Consider the following 19,299-nt stretch of genomic DNA (forward strand, 5'->3'; position numbering starts at 1 on the left):
AAAAAAAGACGCATTTAGTGAGAAGGAGAGATTATTTGATTAGTAGGTGTGAGATTTGCTTTGCTGGCCTACTCTTTTGATAGTGGAGTAACTTCTACTTTAAATGCAGGGCATTGCATCGTATGGTATGGCTTTCAAGGTGTTAGGGTATGGGCATGCCAACAACATCTGTCCCCGTTAACTTCTGCATTAACTAAAATCTGCAACACACAACATGGAACCTTTCTTGTCTAAGAATCCCACTTTTTCACGTTTTCGCAGAACAAAAAAAAAAAAAAAAAACATTTCAGCTTTGCCTACATGAGCAAAGTTCTCAATTCACAAAAACTTACAACTCCTGTTTCAAACCGATCTCTTAATACCAAACTACTATACCAGTATAATCGAATTCATCTAGTAACGCCTTGGACCGAATACAAAAATTCCTCAAAAACGATGAATGCGTACGCATAGCATGGTAAGTATTTGAATGATTCATGCCAAGCGTTCATCGAAATATAGACAAGTGGCTAAAGTGTGTAATAATGATATAGAAGAATAAGTAGACAAGAAAACATATGCACATATCGGAACCTGTATGTTACGATAACAACAATCGTAACCCTCGTGGGAGTGAAATCAGTACTAGAATTAGAGATATATAACCAATCAGTTCCTGCATCAATCACAAGCCAATTGTCAGAACTCAGAAATAGAACAAAGAAGATATACATGAAATGGAATATGTTCGTGTCATTTAACGATAGACCTTATATGCCAGGGATAACCACATAAGAGGGAGACTGAAGGAACAATCTTAATCCATCAAAAGTTTCTACTACTGTTGTTTGTTTTAAAAAGCTAGGGGGAACAGCAAAGTAAAGGTACCAGTATGACATGCAAATTCCAAAACTGCTTCAAAAAAAAAAAAATCAAAGAACCATACATCCCTTTAGACTTGGAAAAATCAACTAAAGTATCGGCTGGACAAGCAAAACGCCGAAGTTCATTGTGAATTTACAGGATTTAGAGCGTATATTTTTCAATTAAATATACAATATAAATAATACATTCTGATTTGCGTAATTTTCATGAATAAACTATCAGACCAACCCACAACCAACCACAGTAGAATATTGTGATGCACTCACACTTGAGTACACAGCTGCTGAAAGTTTTAATATTTTGAGGCATATTCAGTTTTAAAAAGTACTGAAAGTATCTATTGAGAGAAATTTGCTCAACAAGCAATGATAGATCAACTTGTAAAGTGATCTCATTCATTGTTTCCCTGGATGGTATCAACGCCCTCATTGGAACTTCAATCGTTTTGACACAAGTTTTTCAAAATGGATCAAAGGAAACAAAAGGATTGTGTATTGATTACCTATCAGCAGTCTTCAAATTAGTTGACGAAGGATGGATTTGTGATAAAGATATTGGTGTCAAAGGAGGTCAGGCAAGATCTTGAGACATCCCTGAATTGTAAGCGGTTTTCAGAGGCTTGGACACGGCTAATGCATTACTCTATGACTGAATGAGGGTATGGAAAAACTGCACGTCAGGAGGTTGCGGCAGTGGAGCAGCAGTTTTTGACACTGTTGATTTATTTGTAGGAGGGAGCACTTAACCTCTAGGCATCAAAGGACCTGAATAACCAACCAAGCCTGAAGGTCTTGAAGACTTGGAGGCTGAGGGGGCTGGGGGTCTAGGAAGTTCATGAAGCTCACTAATTTTAGGCGTGGACACAAATGTAGGTGAAGTATTTGGTGATGCTTTTGGAGATACTGCATGCACTTGAGACATTGGAGTTCTCAAAATTGGCCCAGAGAACAATCGGGGATGTTCCACTGAAACTAGTTTGCGAGGCCCTGGTTTACTTGTCAATGGACCCGAAAAGGCTTGTCTTTTAATTTTCTTGGAATCAGAAGCAGCAGTTGGACTAACTTGTGAAAATAAAACCTTATCAACCAAAGGAGGGGGAAGTTGAGTTGACGAAGCAGGATTATTGCTCTCTTTCAGTACTAATTGTGCATTTATAACAGCAGATCCAGATTTTTTTACATCTCCCAAAATCCTCTCATATTTCTTAAGTTCAAGAGGAGATGAATGCCACAAATTGTTCGAATGCTCATTCAAACTTGTCTTGAAAGATTGAGGAGCTGGATTACCTAATCCAATAGAATCTTTTGTAGCAACTGGTTTAGGTAATACATATGAGCTGAACTTTCGTGTCAATAATGGTTGAATTTTCTCAGAAAGCTCAGGTTTATTCAAAGCAAAAAGAGGAGCAGATTGGCTGCTATTCTTTATTGCCCCTCCAAATGAAAAAGAATGACGGTGGGTTCTTTCTGGATTTTCCTGTAACATAAGGAACAGTAAATATAGCAGCAATAAAGTTGATAATTGCTGCAAATGAGGGGAACAAAATAAATTTCAAATGAGGTTATAATGTTGCTTTTTTTGAAGCATAACATACTTTGTATTCACTAAATTCAATGCATATAAATCTCTTGTCCAATCAGACTCAGTTACCGGACTTGCATGGCTAATTTAGCCCAAAGAAAACTGATATGTAATAATTAGTTTCAAAATTGTTAAGCGGTTTTCTTTTCTACTACATCTTTTGAGTATTGGGTTTTTAAGGTCTTTTATATTAAAGTTGGGCCTCTCCGTCTATCATCAATTGGTATAAAGTTGGATACATTAACATGGTATCAAAGTGTAAGTTCTATTAGGTTGTTCTTTCTTCCTAAACCAAATGAGGTTGACAACCCCCCGTGAGGTTGCCCACCTTTAGGCCTTGTTCCCTATATTAAGCGGAATGTTGGGTTTTCTGTGGTGTTACATTAAAGTTAGAACTCTCCATCTATAGCTAACTAGTTCTAGGCCGGATGCTTAACAAAAAGATTTGATGGCCAAATCTTGAAGAGGTAGGAACGGGCAAGTAAAAAATCATTTCATACTTTAAAAACTATAATCATTTTGCAGCATTTCGAAGACATATAATATGGATTGCAATCAATGGAGTAATATAACTAGTTCCTTACCTTTGCAGCCTCCACCGTTGCAGCTTGGGAAAATTTAAGGCCTACTTCATCCAACTGCAAAATCACAAGGAAAATTATCACCCAAGCAAAACTCACATGGAATCAATTCTATAATTAATACATTTAGAAGGACAAACAGATTAAATCATATTTCCTCCACGTCCTTGTGTGAGGTCAGTAGAACTTTCTTTATGACAATCAGAAGAATGGAATCCATTCTACACACACAAACGCACAATAGAAAATAACAATTGCATTTCGGCAAGGAAGAAGTTAACTTTTCTTATCCACAAATAACATGTTAAATAGTCACCTCCATTGAGTGCCGTGAAACAGGAATCATGTTCTGATCTTGATCATTTTGTCCATAGTCAAAGCTCAGCTCAACATCATCCTCATCCTCATCGTCATCACTATTGTAATCGTCATCATTTTCATAAAATTCAGTATCATCATCATTATCCCCATCATATTCTTCAAGTCCACTGAAGCGATAATCAATATGCTGCAGTTCAGTGATCTTCTGCACATGTGGCTCAACTTCTTCAAGAGACTTAAGAGCCTTCTTAAAAAAGTTCAACTGCTTTCAAGCATAAGGAGATAAATCAAAAACCAACAATTGAAGGAAAAAGGTAGTTCAATAAAGTAAGAGGGAAAAGAAACCTGAGCAGCATGGTGTCGTGCTGCTTGTGTAAGAAGGCTTCTTGATTGTCCTTGCTTTAGAGATTTCAATCGGAAAACAAATAAAGTTGCCTCTTCATCATATTCATCTCGTGCTACATGTAATTGCTGCATGGAAAAGTTCTCCCCTTTCCTACCTTTTGATCTTCCTTTTTCTTCTAGTCCCGTTGCCATGTACTCATACACATCTCTGTAGATAACAGACCATTTATCAGAAGCCATATATTTTGAAAGATAAACTTCGTGAGTGTCTATTTGTTAGAAAATAAAGGAATAAACTTGGACCTTTTTTCATCACATTGTCTCTTCATCTCCTGTATCAACAGGGGGAAAGTCAATATTACATCATTAAAAAAATGCTTAACTGGTTCTATAGTTCATAATGCAATATGTTTTGTAAGTAAAACAATGTGATTCGACAATAAAAATTTACACTTTTGTAGATAACGTTCACATGATACCTAAGAAGATGACAATACATTAACGCTTCTGAAGAGAACACAAAAAACTAACAGGGTCAGGATACCCAAAAATCCCATATAAATCATGTATCGAATGTTGGATTATTATCTCAACCCTTGAGGTGTTTGAATGTACTTAATCCAATAATGATTTCGATATATGAAGCAAGTTTTCAAGGGGTAGGCCTTTTAAGAACTTTCTGGATTTCATCTCAAGGGATTCAAATGTTTTATAGAAAACAGGGAGTTGAACACAGAGGCATTTCTTGGTGTTCATAGATGGGTAGGTTCAATTAACTGAAAGAAGTAATAAACAAAACAAACATAACAAAGACTTCTTTTCCCGCTGTTTTTCACTCTTTCAGACAATTCCCAGGTTTCCAACTTTCAAAACTGTTTTATGTTAGTAGAGAAAAGGTGGGATAATAAACGTAAAAGAATACACCTAATTACGTAAGCTTCATGTTTTAGTCAGATCTTTGACCATCATTTTAATATGTAAATGTCCAAAAATTAGAAAGTAAAGGACATTAAAAGAAATAACAATTAAGATCAAATAATTGAGCACCACGTTGACAAAATAGAACAATCAAAAATAGCAAAATTTGCAGCAAAAGACCAAATAGAATGTGCCAATAATTGAATGAAGTCCTTAAGAACAAACCTCAACTATTCGAAGTTCATTAAGAAGAGACTCTGATGGGACCGTGATTGTCTTGGATATATGAGACCACTGAAGGATGCAAAGTGATAATCCAGTAGCGCATTAAATAAGTAAGATCTAAGAGATTTAATGAGAGCTTCCAGATAATAAGTAAAAGAAAAAAAAGAAAGAGGACTCACATAACTGTCAACGAGTGTCTGGAGTTTGAACTGTACTTTTCCAAGTATTAGTAATACTCTATCTGCCCAGGAACAAAAGCAGCTTATTTTCAGACGTCCTTTTCTTAAATGGTTTACTACAACAGAGCATGTGTTCAGTTCAAGAAGAAATGTAATGCGTTCTATCTGGATGTGCCTAAGAAGGTAAAACGGTTTCCATGCTATCAGATTTAGTAATACTCTATCTGGATGTACTTTCTTCATCGTCATTTAATGCAGTTTTCTCAAGAAGACAAGTACCCATCTCCCGCAACGACTCTGAGAATTCTGACAATATCAAAGACTACATTAGAGATCTCAAGATTGGCATTGCATACAAATTCTTCCATTCCATTATTTAGAGACCAGATAATTAATATCTGATCCTGATTGAACATGAAACCAGTATAGAACATCATTAATGAACCAAGGCCTAAGACCATCCATTATTTATATGGCAACTATTCCTACTGTTAGATTTATATAAAATTGTCACTCCACGGCTGGGACCTGAAAAGAAAACTCGATTCAACAATGGCATTTGCATCGTGCACGAGAGAACGAATCAGGTCATCATAGAAAGAGCTTGACATAGTTTTTCGATGCTTATACAACAACAGATAGATAACCAACTTAGTGGATTTGAATTTTAAAAACAATGTAATTGTATAATAATGAAACGTAAGTGTACGTTGCCTATTTAGTGGTGAACTAGAAATACCTATAAAAATTTAAGAGATTGAAATTCATGTTTATACACCTTTCAAGTATTAACTAAATTGAACCTTAACTAATTTATACATAACGTATGTTTTATTCTCATAATTTATATAGAAAATGAAATTGAAATCCGAATTTTCAAATCTATATTTCTAAACATAGCATAAATGACTGCCAGCAAAAACAAAAGTGGTTTTACTTAAAAATAAATAGGAAATGCAAAAAAATTAAAATAGCAAACAATAAAACAAGTGAATTAAGTACCGTAAGCACAATTAGCAGTTGCTGCAGCTGCAGAAAGTAAGCTGCCGTAGCAATCTCTCATATCCTGCAGATCATAAAAGTTCATAGATAAATCACCTTTGACCTTAACAATATAATCACTGTGCTTCAATTCTTTTCGGGAATAGTATCATGAGAATGAAAATTTCAAGTCTTTTTTTGTGAAAATAAAGGAAAGAGAGAATAGATGCAGTATTAATCCTTCGTAAAAAAATCCTCCAGAATCCATAATATGAGCAACGCCCTAATCAGAGAGAAAACCATAACTGAACAATTGTTGAAGAAAGAGAGGTTGACGGGGTGAGAGACCTGAGAAGCTTGAGCGTACTCGTCGAGTTGAGGCAAAGCTAAAACATCAGCCCGCTCCTCGGCTTCACTGGTGTGCTTGTGATGTGCTAACCCTCGCAGTCTTCTCAAAGAAGTCTTCATTTTGTTTTACCTCAAAAAGGGACTTCGATTCAGTTTCCGATTCCAAAACAAGTACCCCCGGCTTCTTCTTCTTCTTCTTGTTTGTTTGAGTTTAATGTTTCTTCCTTCAACTTTGCATCGCTTTCATGAATCGGGTAATAGAGCTCATAAAAATCAACAGGCTATATATACGGTTCTGCCCTGGTATTTGCTCTTTCTTGACTTCTTCGTTGCCTTTTTCTTTTTAAATTATTACGTTTTATTCTAAATAGCTATTTATTTATTTAATGGCAAATTCCATGAGAAAACTAATAGTAATTAATAAAAACCAAACAAGTAGTCAAAAGTCAATAATCCCTTCGCTAATTAACAATTATGAAATGGGTTATCGTGATTTGACTCCATTCTTGTTTAAATGAAAAAACTCTCATTCCATTGCGCTACATCAAATCAGGCCAATCAAGTATAACCACAGTCTTTCATTTTGAAAATTCATGTAATTATATACATAATTACTTTTCTTTATTTTAAAATTAATATTATTCAAAATTTAAACTTATATAATTATAATTTGAACTATTAGACATCTTCAACTTTATAATTAATACTATTTTAGAAATTAAATTTATGTAAATATATAATTATAATTTATACTATTAAATATAAAATAAATAATTACAATGTAATAAAAAGATATTCCAAAAATTAAAATATATGTATAATTATTAAGGTAATAACTATATTTTCATACAATTATAGTATAAGGTCCAAACGTTTTCTAAGTGAATATTATATATATCTGTATAGAATATTAACATATTATAAAGTATTTGAGAAATAATAATGAATTGGATGTAGGCTGATTTAGTCAATAAAGATAATATGTTAATTATTAACCTTAGATCCCAATAAAATATTTTCATCACCTCGGTGTGACGAGTTCCGTGTCACTGTTGAAAAGACCATAGATCACAAAATAAATATTAACTTGCCCTAATAGGTTAAATAAAAAACTCATATACCTTACTGAGCCAATTTTACCTTAGATCTAAGTACCCATCCTAACTAATCTTAATACATATTTATCATTAAATTAAAATACAAGGGACACAATTAGGTGTTTCAATTTTTTTTTTTGCTAAATATAAATCATGCCTAAATTCAAACTTTTAAAAATAATTATTTTAAGTCTTGAAGAAATTATTTCCTTTAATCAATGGATTTTTATTTTTATCAAATTCAAATAATTGACAAAAAAAACTAACAAACTCGTTAAATTAACTTAATTACTTTATCATTTTATTAAAATTAATGTTAGTTATTTTTCGAGTAAAAATTATTTCTAACGATATTGAAATTTGTTAAAAATACTATATATTATTAAAAACATAAAAATAAAGGTCGAAAGATAAAACATTGAAACTAAATCTTTGTTAACTATTGAAAGCGCACACATACTGCAAATACAATTGTTCAAATTCAAGATCTTAAAAAAGAACAAATGAACAACATTTTCTTTAATCATTGATATCACTTACAAAATTTTATATTATAGGGCGAACTTAAACTTACAAAATTTTAAAAGGTGAACTTGAACTTACAAAATTCTAGGGGGGACGAAAACAAATTTTTAATAGAAAATATATAGAAAAAATCTAAAATATATGATATTTTTAAATTTTTAGGGGAGAGACTACCCCACCTAAATACATCTATGAATTTTAGAAAGAAATAGAGAATTAAAATTATCATTAAACCTATAGAGAAACATATAGAAGATATTATTTGGACGTAGCAAAGTCAAAGTGAAAAAGAAGTGTCAATAATTAAAATCATGGGTAAGAGAATATAAGGTTTTCAAAAGTCCCATAATAGTAACTGCCAAAATCATTAGGTAGCAAACACGGAAACTTGCTCGATCACTCCCTGGCTCATTTCTTGCCCAACAATGGCTTTTGTTTGTTGATTGCCTTTGATTTGTGTAAACACCATATTTTATTATGTAAAAAAACAATATTAAAATGTAGTGGTTGGGGTTATTAATACCCCCAACGAACCCTTGTAACATGAGACCCCCCTTTCCCCGATTTGAGGAATGAAAGCAGATTGATTTTTGACTTTTTTTCTCTGCATTTTTTGCTTTCCTTGCCTGGTGGTTTTTTGCTTCTGTTTCGAGGGGTTCATGAGTTGTAGGAGAGTGGTCACCGTTGAGCGTGGCCGACGGTTTGGCTCGTTTTTTAGCCCTCTCGACTGGAAAAGAGGGAGAAGAAAGTGAAGAGAAAGAGTGAGAGAGGAAGATAACGTGTTGAGTTGTGAAGCTTGCAAAGCTTCTGGCCGTTTACGTGAAACATGAGGTAATATTATGTATGAAAAATGGTAATCACGTAGCGGTCCCCATATTCTAGCTTCCTTTTGCTTTGTGTTTCAGGGTCAACCGCAGTCCAGATCCTCCAATTTCAGCGTGTTTACGTTTTGGTCACCATCAGGTAAATCACCTTTAGCTCCCTGTATCTTTCCCTTGTTTTAGCGTTTTGGTCACCCAGTACCTCATTTTGCTATTTTTTATGAATTTGACATTATGGTTCATTTTTATTATAGTTTAGTCATTAGTTGCTTGGTTATTTCCTTAAACTTGGCTACTGTTTTTATTTATTTCATTTTAGCCCCGTATATTTGGTTTTATGACAATTCTGGTGCTCTTGTTACATGATTTTTTTTGTTTCATGCCTATATGTTTTTTATTTATATTTATGATCTCAAATTTACTTTACACTTATTTTTGTCACTATGTACGATGAATGCGTATGTATATTGTTTTATGTTGTACCATTAAGTATGTTTATGTATTACGTATTTATTTTATGTATATTATTATGTATTTATTTTATGTATATTATTATATATATACTTTATTATATATTTATATAATACTACATATATTGTATTGTGTATATGAATGATATATTTTACATCTTAGTACATTTATAATAATATTATGTTCTATGTTAAATATCATGTTTAAAATATATGTATAGATTTTATTAAGTAAAATAAAGTTAAAAAAACCTTAAAATTGTTTTTTTTGGTTCATATGTGTATTTATATTTGTTTTCTTCTTTAAATGCTTCAATGTACCATTTTTATTTCGTCTAAAAGCCTCATTAGCATAACTCAACCGATTACATAATTGGTTTAGGGTAATATTTATTTATTTTAAAATATTAAGGGTCAGTCTTAAATAACTAGATGTCCTTTTCCGATATTGTAAAATAAATAATTCCCCTAGAAAGACCTAAAAATGATTGCATTAAAATTAATTAAGTTTGAAGGGAAAAGGAAATATCCACTTATTAAACTTATCAAACAATTCGTCTAATTAAGTTTCGATATTTTTAAATAATTGAACATCTCTTATCTTTTTAATGATATAATTCAGATAAATTGGCTTATTTTCTTTCTTGATAGAATAAAATTATTTTAATCTTGAATTCTTGGGAGAAATTATTATATACTTTTTTTTCAGTTGGAAAGAGAAATATTCGTCTTAAAGTATTTTAGGGATTATTTCTCTTCAATTGGAAATATTAGAATGTTTTCTATTTCTCCTAGAATTTCCATTAATAAAAATTGTATGGTTGAATCTGGAATAATAGGATCATAACTTAAATATAGAATTCTTAGACTTCCACTATTAGAGACAATTTAATCGATGGGTATCAATTCTGGGCGTTGTAGGGGTGTTTATCCTTCTCCACACGTAATCGATCCCCGAACTCTTTTTTATTTCAAAAATGAATCTCTGGTTACACGCGGATTGGTTTATATTTTAAAATGACTTTTTCTTAAAAAACTATTTTAAAAGAACTTTTAGGTATTCGACCTACCTAACCCAAAAGGTCGCGACTCCAAACATTTCAAAATCTTTCAAAAGAAAACCCCCAATCGTACGAAGTTTTTCCCCCGCCCGGCGAAAAACGGTGTCGATAGCTTGGCGACTCCACTGGGACATTAGAGGGTCAAGCCTTAAATCGATTATATATTGTCTCTATAGTTATAAATGAGATTCGATTTTATTTAATTTACGATTCCTTTGATTCCTTTCAATCGTTATTAATTTTATATCTTTGTATACTAATGTGTGTATTTGATTGATTTTCAGATGTTAAAGTCTCGGATTCACTTTAGTTCATTTTTGTGTGGTTGTTTTTCAATGTTGATAATTTCTCCTCACACACACTTACATTGCTAACATAAGCTCTATACCCGAGCTCTTCCTTTAAGTGATTTTCGGGGTTCATATACCCTATGTCTTCGTGAGGATTATTCTCCGTGTCAGGCATAGGGAAATGTGCCCTCTCGAATTGAACTCGATCCGCTTAAGCCTATAATAGGTGAGGATTGAGGGTCTGGCTCGCCCAAGGGGGCACCGACAAGGACAATTCGAGTACCTTTACTCTTAGAACCGAAAATCTGCATATAGTCAACTGTAGAAACCCACCGATCTAAGACTGTACTGAAACTTTGTTCAATGGTACTATATGTACACAAAGGAGAATTGAACTCTAATCTTCATCTTTTAATTTATTCGATATATCCTTTTTGAATAATTGTATGTGAACAAGAAATTATGCGGTTAGGGTTTAATTTTCTCTATGTGTTTATTCACTGTATTTTATGGTTCATTTACCAGTTGAATTTAATCTTTTCATATTTCACTAACATACATTTCCTCTCTTTGATTATTATTTTTGCTAACATCGTTTCCTTGTCATATTGCTTTATTTTGTGCATAAACATGTTGTTAATACCCGTTTATTTACCAAAATTAGAAAGCTTTTAAAACAACAACGCCGCACAAGAGGTAAATATTTTACATGCTTTAACATGTTGGGATGTTGTGAGTTATTTGAAAGTTGTTATAGGATAATTACTTTGGAATTAACACGTGTTTCATATATGTCATTTCATAAAAGGTATTGATTCCCGAGTTAATAGTCAAATTAGAAGGCTTTTAATACGAAAATATCACTTGAAGAGGTAGAATATAAATGCAAAAATGCATCGATAGTCCAGAAGGGTGCTCCAGGAAAAAACTAAAGAGCTACATCAAGCTGGAATACTTGAAGCTCAAATGAGGCAGTAAAACAAACTTTTCAAGGGTGCTACAATGATGTTGATACAGCTAGCCGAAAAGAAATAATATATTTGAGTCATCAAACAACAATGATAGCCAACACGAGACAATGGATGATGTCAATCGCATATGGTCGCTCAACAAATGCATTTCTGGAAAAGAAGTTGAAGAGTTGCAATTTTCTATCAACCCAAGGATAAAAGAATATTATTTTCTTGCACATTCGATCAAAATTGAAGAAATCGAGAAATATGACGTGATTTGTAGTTTCCTTCTATCTCAGTGTATTGAGACATTGTGTGTTCTTTGAAAATTATTTTATGACAATTACTTTGGGATAAATTCCTTTGTTGCATTTACATTTTGCATTTTGCATTCCCATTTTGCATCTTTGCATTTGTATGAGCATATTTGCATCTTTGCATTAGCATCTATACATAGTAATATTGCATATATATTGCATTTCAATGTGCATTAATCATGGATCTTTGGAGTAACCTACGAAATCTTTGAGGTAAATTGAATCACCCCATTCGTACCTAGAAAAGGAGTTATGGACGTGATGCTATCATCATCTGAAGATCAAAGCACATCATTGAGATATGTGGGGCACCGAAGAGCAGGTTCTAGAATTTGTTTGACCCATGGGTCTTTAACGTGTCATAAGACATCCCGAGGTAGAGAACAAAAAAAAAAGAAAAAAATTCTTTCACCCACTGTGAAACCATATTGCACTGGCATTGTCCTGTTTGAACGTGTTTTTGTTCTTTTTTTCTATACTCAATAAATATCTTGTTGATTGAACTAATATCAGTTTTCTAGGTTATGAGCAATAAATCAAGTTTTAATCTTGTAATTCTTTGAATATTTGATGAATTAAATGTTCTTTTACTACTTCATTAATTATATACTTTTTACAAGTGGCAATATTATACCTTTCATACACTATCTAACGCCGAAAGAATCATTACTTGGTTTCTTACCTGAAATAACGAGACCAGAACTCTGACATCACTTTCCCATAAAACCATAAAGTCATGCCTCTATCATCCCTGAGGCACCAAAATTGTATTTTACCTTCCGACAGAAACAACTTTTCCATAACATTACCTTTTTCACAATCATGACTTTAAAGTCACACATTTCCTTTCCTAAACAAAACCAATATTCATTTCTCAACCTCAATAAATCTTGGGGCATAACGAGGACCTTTCTTGCAAGAAAGACAAGATGGAGTGGTGACATCGAGTTTTTGAGAATTTAATAATTGGGGCATATTAGGAGAGAGGAGAGAAATAAAGAGAATCATTGAAATAATTCTATCATGCATTAATTACATTTTTTCATGTAAATAAGATTAATCTTGAATACTCGTCCCCCTGGGGATATCTCTTTTACAAAGACTTCCATGTATGAGATGATGAACGACTTTGTTTCATTTATCCTTTCAAATATATATATATATATATATCCCTTGTTGTCCCCTTTTAAGCCTATAGTATTTTCTTCTGATTCAACCCTAACCAAGGATCACCCTATACTAGGGGCAAAGATGAAGGACATCTGCTCGCATGAGTGAACATCATCAATCTGGATTTCGCTACAGAGGCAAGTCATATGAAGAAATACAATATCATATGGTGGACTGAATACGAAGCGCTCGAAGATCAAATCAAGTTGACAACAGAGAGAAAAGAAGAGATATAAAAAAAAATAAAAAAAAAGCAAAAACAAAAAAATGAAAGAAAAAAAAAAATAAAAATGAGTAAAAAAGAAAAACAAAGAAAAAGAAGAAAAAGAGAAAAAAGAAAGAGAAAAACAGTAGAAAAAGAAAAAAAAAATAGAAAATAGACAGATCCAACACTTCAAAATGAGTGGTTCAAAGATTTAGAATCAATTAGCCAGAAGATCAGAAAACACCAAAAGAAAATAGAATAAAAGACGGATGAGCAGATTCAAATCAGACAGGGCAATATTGAAGATGACAAAACGAATTGATCATTGGTTCGATAACCCTTAAACACTTGTTTGGGCCTATTTATCCTTTTCTTTCATAACCATGAGTCTTAGCCTACGTTACTGCCTGAAAAGTCCCTTCTAATCATACATAGATTTCTAAGTAGAGAGACTATCTTCAGTTTCATTCCGTCCCTCAGGGTTAATTTATTTGTAAAAAAATAGTTTTCTAAAATCTTTAATACATGATAGGGAAAAATAATAAAAGGAGGGTTCAAGACGTAAAATTTTAGATTACGTATTGAAACCAAAGGAGATTTTGAGTTGAAAACCTGAAAAGGCGGCTCGAATACGAAGATTGTCAACCACTGCACAAAGACGATCTTATACATCTCTTGATAAAACACTGCACAGTTCAAAGGCGCTCACGAAGGTTGAAAACCAGTAAACATTTCCAGAAGAGAAGCATGACAGTTGCTTTATCAGATCAATGAACACACCAGAATCAATGACGCAAGAAGCCAACCTGGAACACATTGCTTCCCCAAATTAACTGGAAACACATTACTTCTCTTAATTAACCTGAAACATTATCTTCTCAAGTCAGCCTAAGCCTTATATCAACATTAATCTTTACACTTTTTAAATGTATATAATTTTTTAAAGATTAAAAGAAAATTTGACTTATTTGATATTCAATGAACTCTTGTTTTACAATTTGTTTTGATTGTGAGCCGAAGAAAATGACAACATTTTTTAAATTTATTCATCAATTTTTCACATTTCTAAAATTAAATAATGAGAAACATTTGAAATAGAACAATCTCAAGTAAAAATGGTGAAGCTCATTCTGTCTCAATGAAAAAAGACAAATGATGCCAGAGTAATAAAGATATTTCACATAGTCCTAGAGATCAGAAAGACTGGAGGATAGAAGTAGTAATAGTTCCTTGTGATGTCGTCAGTAACCCGTCAAGAGCAGGTGATCGCTTAGTCGAAAGGGGCACATATCTCATCTAATGGCAAATGTTTAGGACATTTCTGTTAGAAGAACTGATCATTTCTTAAGTGTCTATCTGGTTGTGACATCATGAAGAGGAGCCCTCAAGTTATTCGTTAACATTACTGATTAGCGACACAAGAGTGAGACCATTCAAGATTAAGATTTTCGCACGAAGAGAGCTATGAGTACCCACATTGGGGCATTACCAAAACCAATCTCGCTAAGATACATGATTCAAACAAACATACATGGTGAATGAGCTTCGCCGTTTGGGAGTGCCAAGGGAAAAAAATGAGTACAAGAAGAGCTTACTTCACTATTTCTGATAGAACCATTGAATTAGAGCCAGAAAAATGTATCAAGATCGTATGCCTGACTGCAGGAGATCACTTTCTTCTAAGACTGTAACGAAGAAACCAAAGATAGAAGGCAGAAAGACACAATTGCACAAGGTAGTCAAATTAATCCTCAGAAGATGCAAGCTTAAGCTGATAATTGCTATTGAGGCAGAATTCATTCAAGATGATCAAAGTGAGGGAAGACTGAGATCTACTTGGAGCGAGAAGAAGAAGAATTAGCATTTTTGCATACAAGAAAGTCATACATTACATTTAGATTCATTTAAGTACATTCATATATATATACATACATAATTCTTACAGATTTTCCAAGAAAGAAATAAAAGAAAAGTCAGAATTCAAGCCTCAAATGGAGGGAATTGCATTAAAGTGGCAGAACCTCAAGAATTGAGGAACCCAATACATAGAACAATTATCATTTTTAAAGTATGGCATGATACCCAGCTAATGTGTTTTTAGGAACTAATTCTGATTTTCAGAAGTTTCTTGATGATTTTTAAATGAGCTTTCAAGGAAATTAAGTCTGATTTTTAGAAGTTTCTTGATGATTTTTAATTGAATTTTAAGAAACTAAGTCCGATATTCAAAGTTTCTTGTTATTTTTAAACGAGCTTTTAAAAAAACTAAATCTGTTTTTCAGAAGTTTCTTGACGATTTTCAAATGAGTTTTAAAGAAACTAAGTCTGATTTTCAGAAGTTTCTTGATGATTTTTAAATGATTTCAAAGAAGTTAAGCCCGATTTTCAAGGGTTTCTTGATGTTTTCAAATGAATTTGAAAGAAACTAAGTCTAATTTTGGAAGTTTCTTGATTATGATCTTTCTAAGAAACTAAGCTTGATTTTCAAGGGTTTCTTGATGAGTAAGTCCTTCGGGCCATTAGTAAGTCTTTTGAGAATGATGTGTAAGTCCTTCGAGCCATCTATAAGTCTTTCGAGCAAGATGATAAGTCATTCGAGCCATCCATAAGACCTCGGGTAAGATGTTTCAAATGAATTTTAGAAACTAAGCCTGATTTTAAGAGGTTTCTTGATGTTTTTAAATGAATTTTTGAAAGAAGCTAAGCCTAATTTTAGGGGTTTCTTGATAACTGTAAATGAATCTTTTTGAAGAAGAAAAAAAATAAAAAAAAATTTACTGGGGCAAGATGTGCCCATTCACAAGTCATGATTTGAAAGACTACTCTTAGGTGCGACAGATAAAGAAGACAACCAAACCAAGAAAGAATGAAATGCTCTAGCAATGAAAACTGCTCTTGTAACCAATTCCAACAGATCAAGAAAACCTACATTTATACATGAATTTACATCTTTGCATCATACATTTCATACACATGGTAAATTTGATTTCCCTCTCATGAGGAGGCCTGTAAATCTATTTTGAAAAACTATTTTGTCCTTCTTAGGATCATTTTTCTAGAGAATTATTTGAGTCCTTAGGACCGTTTTTATGGGATGTCGCATGAGTCTTTCTTAAGAATTTTCCCTAGAAGCATTTTCAATTATGTATTTCTTCCGACTTGACTTTTCTAGGTCACTTCAATTGAATGAACAATGTCATTTCCAAGATGGGCCCAACAAAGACAAAAACTCAGCAATTTGCTACATTAATGAATTCAAAGAGCCAATAAAGATTTCATTCACGACTTCAGCAGAGAATTAATCCATATTTTTCGCCATTGAAAGATATGAATCTCAATAAATTCGAGGACCTTTGGGTACTTCAAACAATTATTACTGACACATGGTAATCTTTTGCAGGTTTAAAACTCTTCAAAGGAAGGGTAAACCAATCAACATTTCCAATGGAGAGTTCATAATGAGAAACTCATCCGATGAGGGAGAAGAAGTTCATAATGAGAAGAACTCATTCACCTTAGCTCGATTCATCGCATATGGAGTTGAATCAGAAACACCTCACTCGAGGGATTAACATTTCCAGTGGAAAGTTCATAATGAGAAGAACTCATCCGACAAAGGGAGAAGAAGTCATAATAAGAAAACTTGTTCGACCTATCACTTGATTCCGGTATTTCGAATCAGTGACGCCTCGCTTAAGGGAATGATATTTCAGATGGAGAGTTCATAATGAGAAGAACTCATCCGATGAGGGAGAAGAAGTTCATAATGAGAAGAATTGTTCAACCTTAGCTTGATTCATCGCATATGGAGTTGAATCAGCAACACCTCACTCGAGGGATCAACATTTCTAGTGGAGAGTTCATAATGAGAAGAACTCATCCGAAAAAGGGAGAAGAAGTTCATAATCAGAAGAGCTTGTGAGTTCATAATGAGAAGAACTCTCTGACAGAGGGAGAAGAAGTTCATAATGAGAAGATCTTGTTCGACCTATTGCTCGATTCACAACACTTCGAGTCAGCAACACCTCGCTTGAGGGATTAACATTTCCAGTGGAGAGTTCATATGAGAATAACCCATCCGATAAGGGAGAATAAGTTCATAATAAGAAGAACTTGTTCAACCTTGGTGATTCCATTACATAAGGAAGTGGATTGACATCCCCAGCGAAGAGTTCATAATGAGAAGAACTCGCCCGCTCAGAAGAAATTGGAGTTCAAGGTTTTAACAATTTAGGCTAGATAAAAATGGTGCTTACTATCTTTGCTCTATTCCTGTTCCACAATGAGCAAAGAGGGGTAGCTGTAAACACCATTTTTTCCTATTTCTATTTTATTTTATTATGTAAAAAACAATATTAAAATTTAGTGGTTGGGGTTTTAATACCCCAACCAACCCTTGTAACATGAGACCCCCTTTCCCCGATTTGAGAAATGAAAACATATTGATTTTCGACTTTTTTCTCTGTATTTTTGCTTTCCTTTCCTGGTGGTTTTTTTGCTTCTGTTTCGAGGGGGTTCATGAGTTGTAGGGAGAGTGGTCACCGTTGAGCGGTGGTCGACGTGTGAGAGATATTGTGGCCGACGGTTTGGCTCGTTTTTTAGCCCTCTCGACTGGAAAATAGGGAGAAGAAAGTGAAGAGAAAGAGTGAGAGAGGAAGATAACGTGTTGAGTTTGTGAAGCTTGCAAAGCTTCTGGCCGTTTTTGTGAAACATGGGGGTAATATTATCTGTGTATGAAAAAAGGGTAAATCACGTAGCGGGTCCCCAGATTCTAGCTCCCTTTTGCTTTGTGTTTCAGGGTCAAACTGCAATCCAGATCCTCTAATTTCAGTGTGTTTACTTTTTGGTCACCATCAGGGTAAATCACCTTTAGCTCCCTGTATTTCCCTTGTTTTAGCGTTTTGGTCACCCAGTACCTCATTTTGCTATTTTTTATGAATTTGACATTATGGTTCATTTTTATTATAGTTTAGTCATTAATTGCTTGGTTATTCCTTAAACTGGCTATTGTTTTTATTTATTTTTGCCCCGTATATTTATGGTTTTATGACAATTCTGGTGCTCTTGTTACATGATTTTTTTGTTTCATGCCTAGATGTTTGTTTATTTATATTTATGATCTCAAATTTACTTTACACTTATTTTTGTCACTATGTTACGAATGAATGCGTATGTATATTGTTTTATGTTGTACCATTAACTATGTTTTATGTGTTACGTATTTATTTTATGTATATTATTATGTATTTATTTTACGTATATTATATATATATTACTTTATTATATATTTTATAATACTACATATATTGTATTGTGTATATGTTATTTTACATCTTAGTACATTTATAATAAATATTATGTTCTATGTTAAATATCATGTTTGAAAATATATGTATAGATTTTATTAAGTAAAATAACCTTAAAATTGTTTTTTGGTTCATATGTGTATTTATTTTTTTTCTTCTTAAATGCTTCAATGTACCATTTTTATTTCGTCTAAAAGCCTCATTAGCATAACTCAACCGATTACATAATTGGTTTAAGGGTAATATTTATTTATTTTAAAATATTAAAGAGGGACAGTCTTAAAATAATTAGATGTCCTTTCCGATATTGTAAAATAAATAAATATTCCACTAGAAACCTAAAAAATTGATTGCATTAAAATTAATTAAGTTTGAAGGAAAAGGAAATATCCACTTATTTAAACTTATCGAAACAATTCGTCTAATTTTATTAGGGATTAAGTTTTGATATTTTTAAATAATTGAACATCTCTTATCTTTTATAATGATATATTCGGATAAATTGGCTTATTTTCTTTCTTTGATAGAATAAAAATTATTTTAATCTTGAATTCTTGGGAGAAATTATTATATATTTTATTTCAGTTGGAAAGAGAAATATTCGCCTTAAATTATTTTAGGGATTATTTTCTCTTCAATTGGAAATATTAGAATGTTTTCTATTTCTTCTTAGAATTTTCCATTAAATAAAAATTGTATGGTTGAATCTGGAATAATAGGATCATAACTTAAATTTATATT

General features: G+C 32.8%; 1 pseudogene; it reads right to left on the reverse strand.

Annotated features, from left to right (window-relative positions):
* Positions 1-1,147: 1,147 nt before the first annotated feature.
* LOC120148909 lies at positions 1,148-6,652 on the reverse strand (annotated as a pseudogene).
* Between the last annotated feature and the right edge of the window lie 12,647 nt (positions 6,653-19,299).

This window comes from Hibiscus syriacus, unplaced genomic scaffold, assembly GCF_006381635.1.
Source record: "Hibiscus syriacus cultivar Baekdansim isolate YM2019G1 unplaced genomic scaffold, ASM638163v2 tig00110988_pilon, whole genome shotgun sequence".
Classification (NCBI taxonomy): Eukaryota; Viridiplantae; Streptophyta; class Magnoliopsida; order Malvales; family Malvaceae; genus Hibiscus; species Hibiscus syriacus.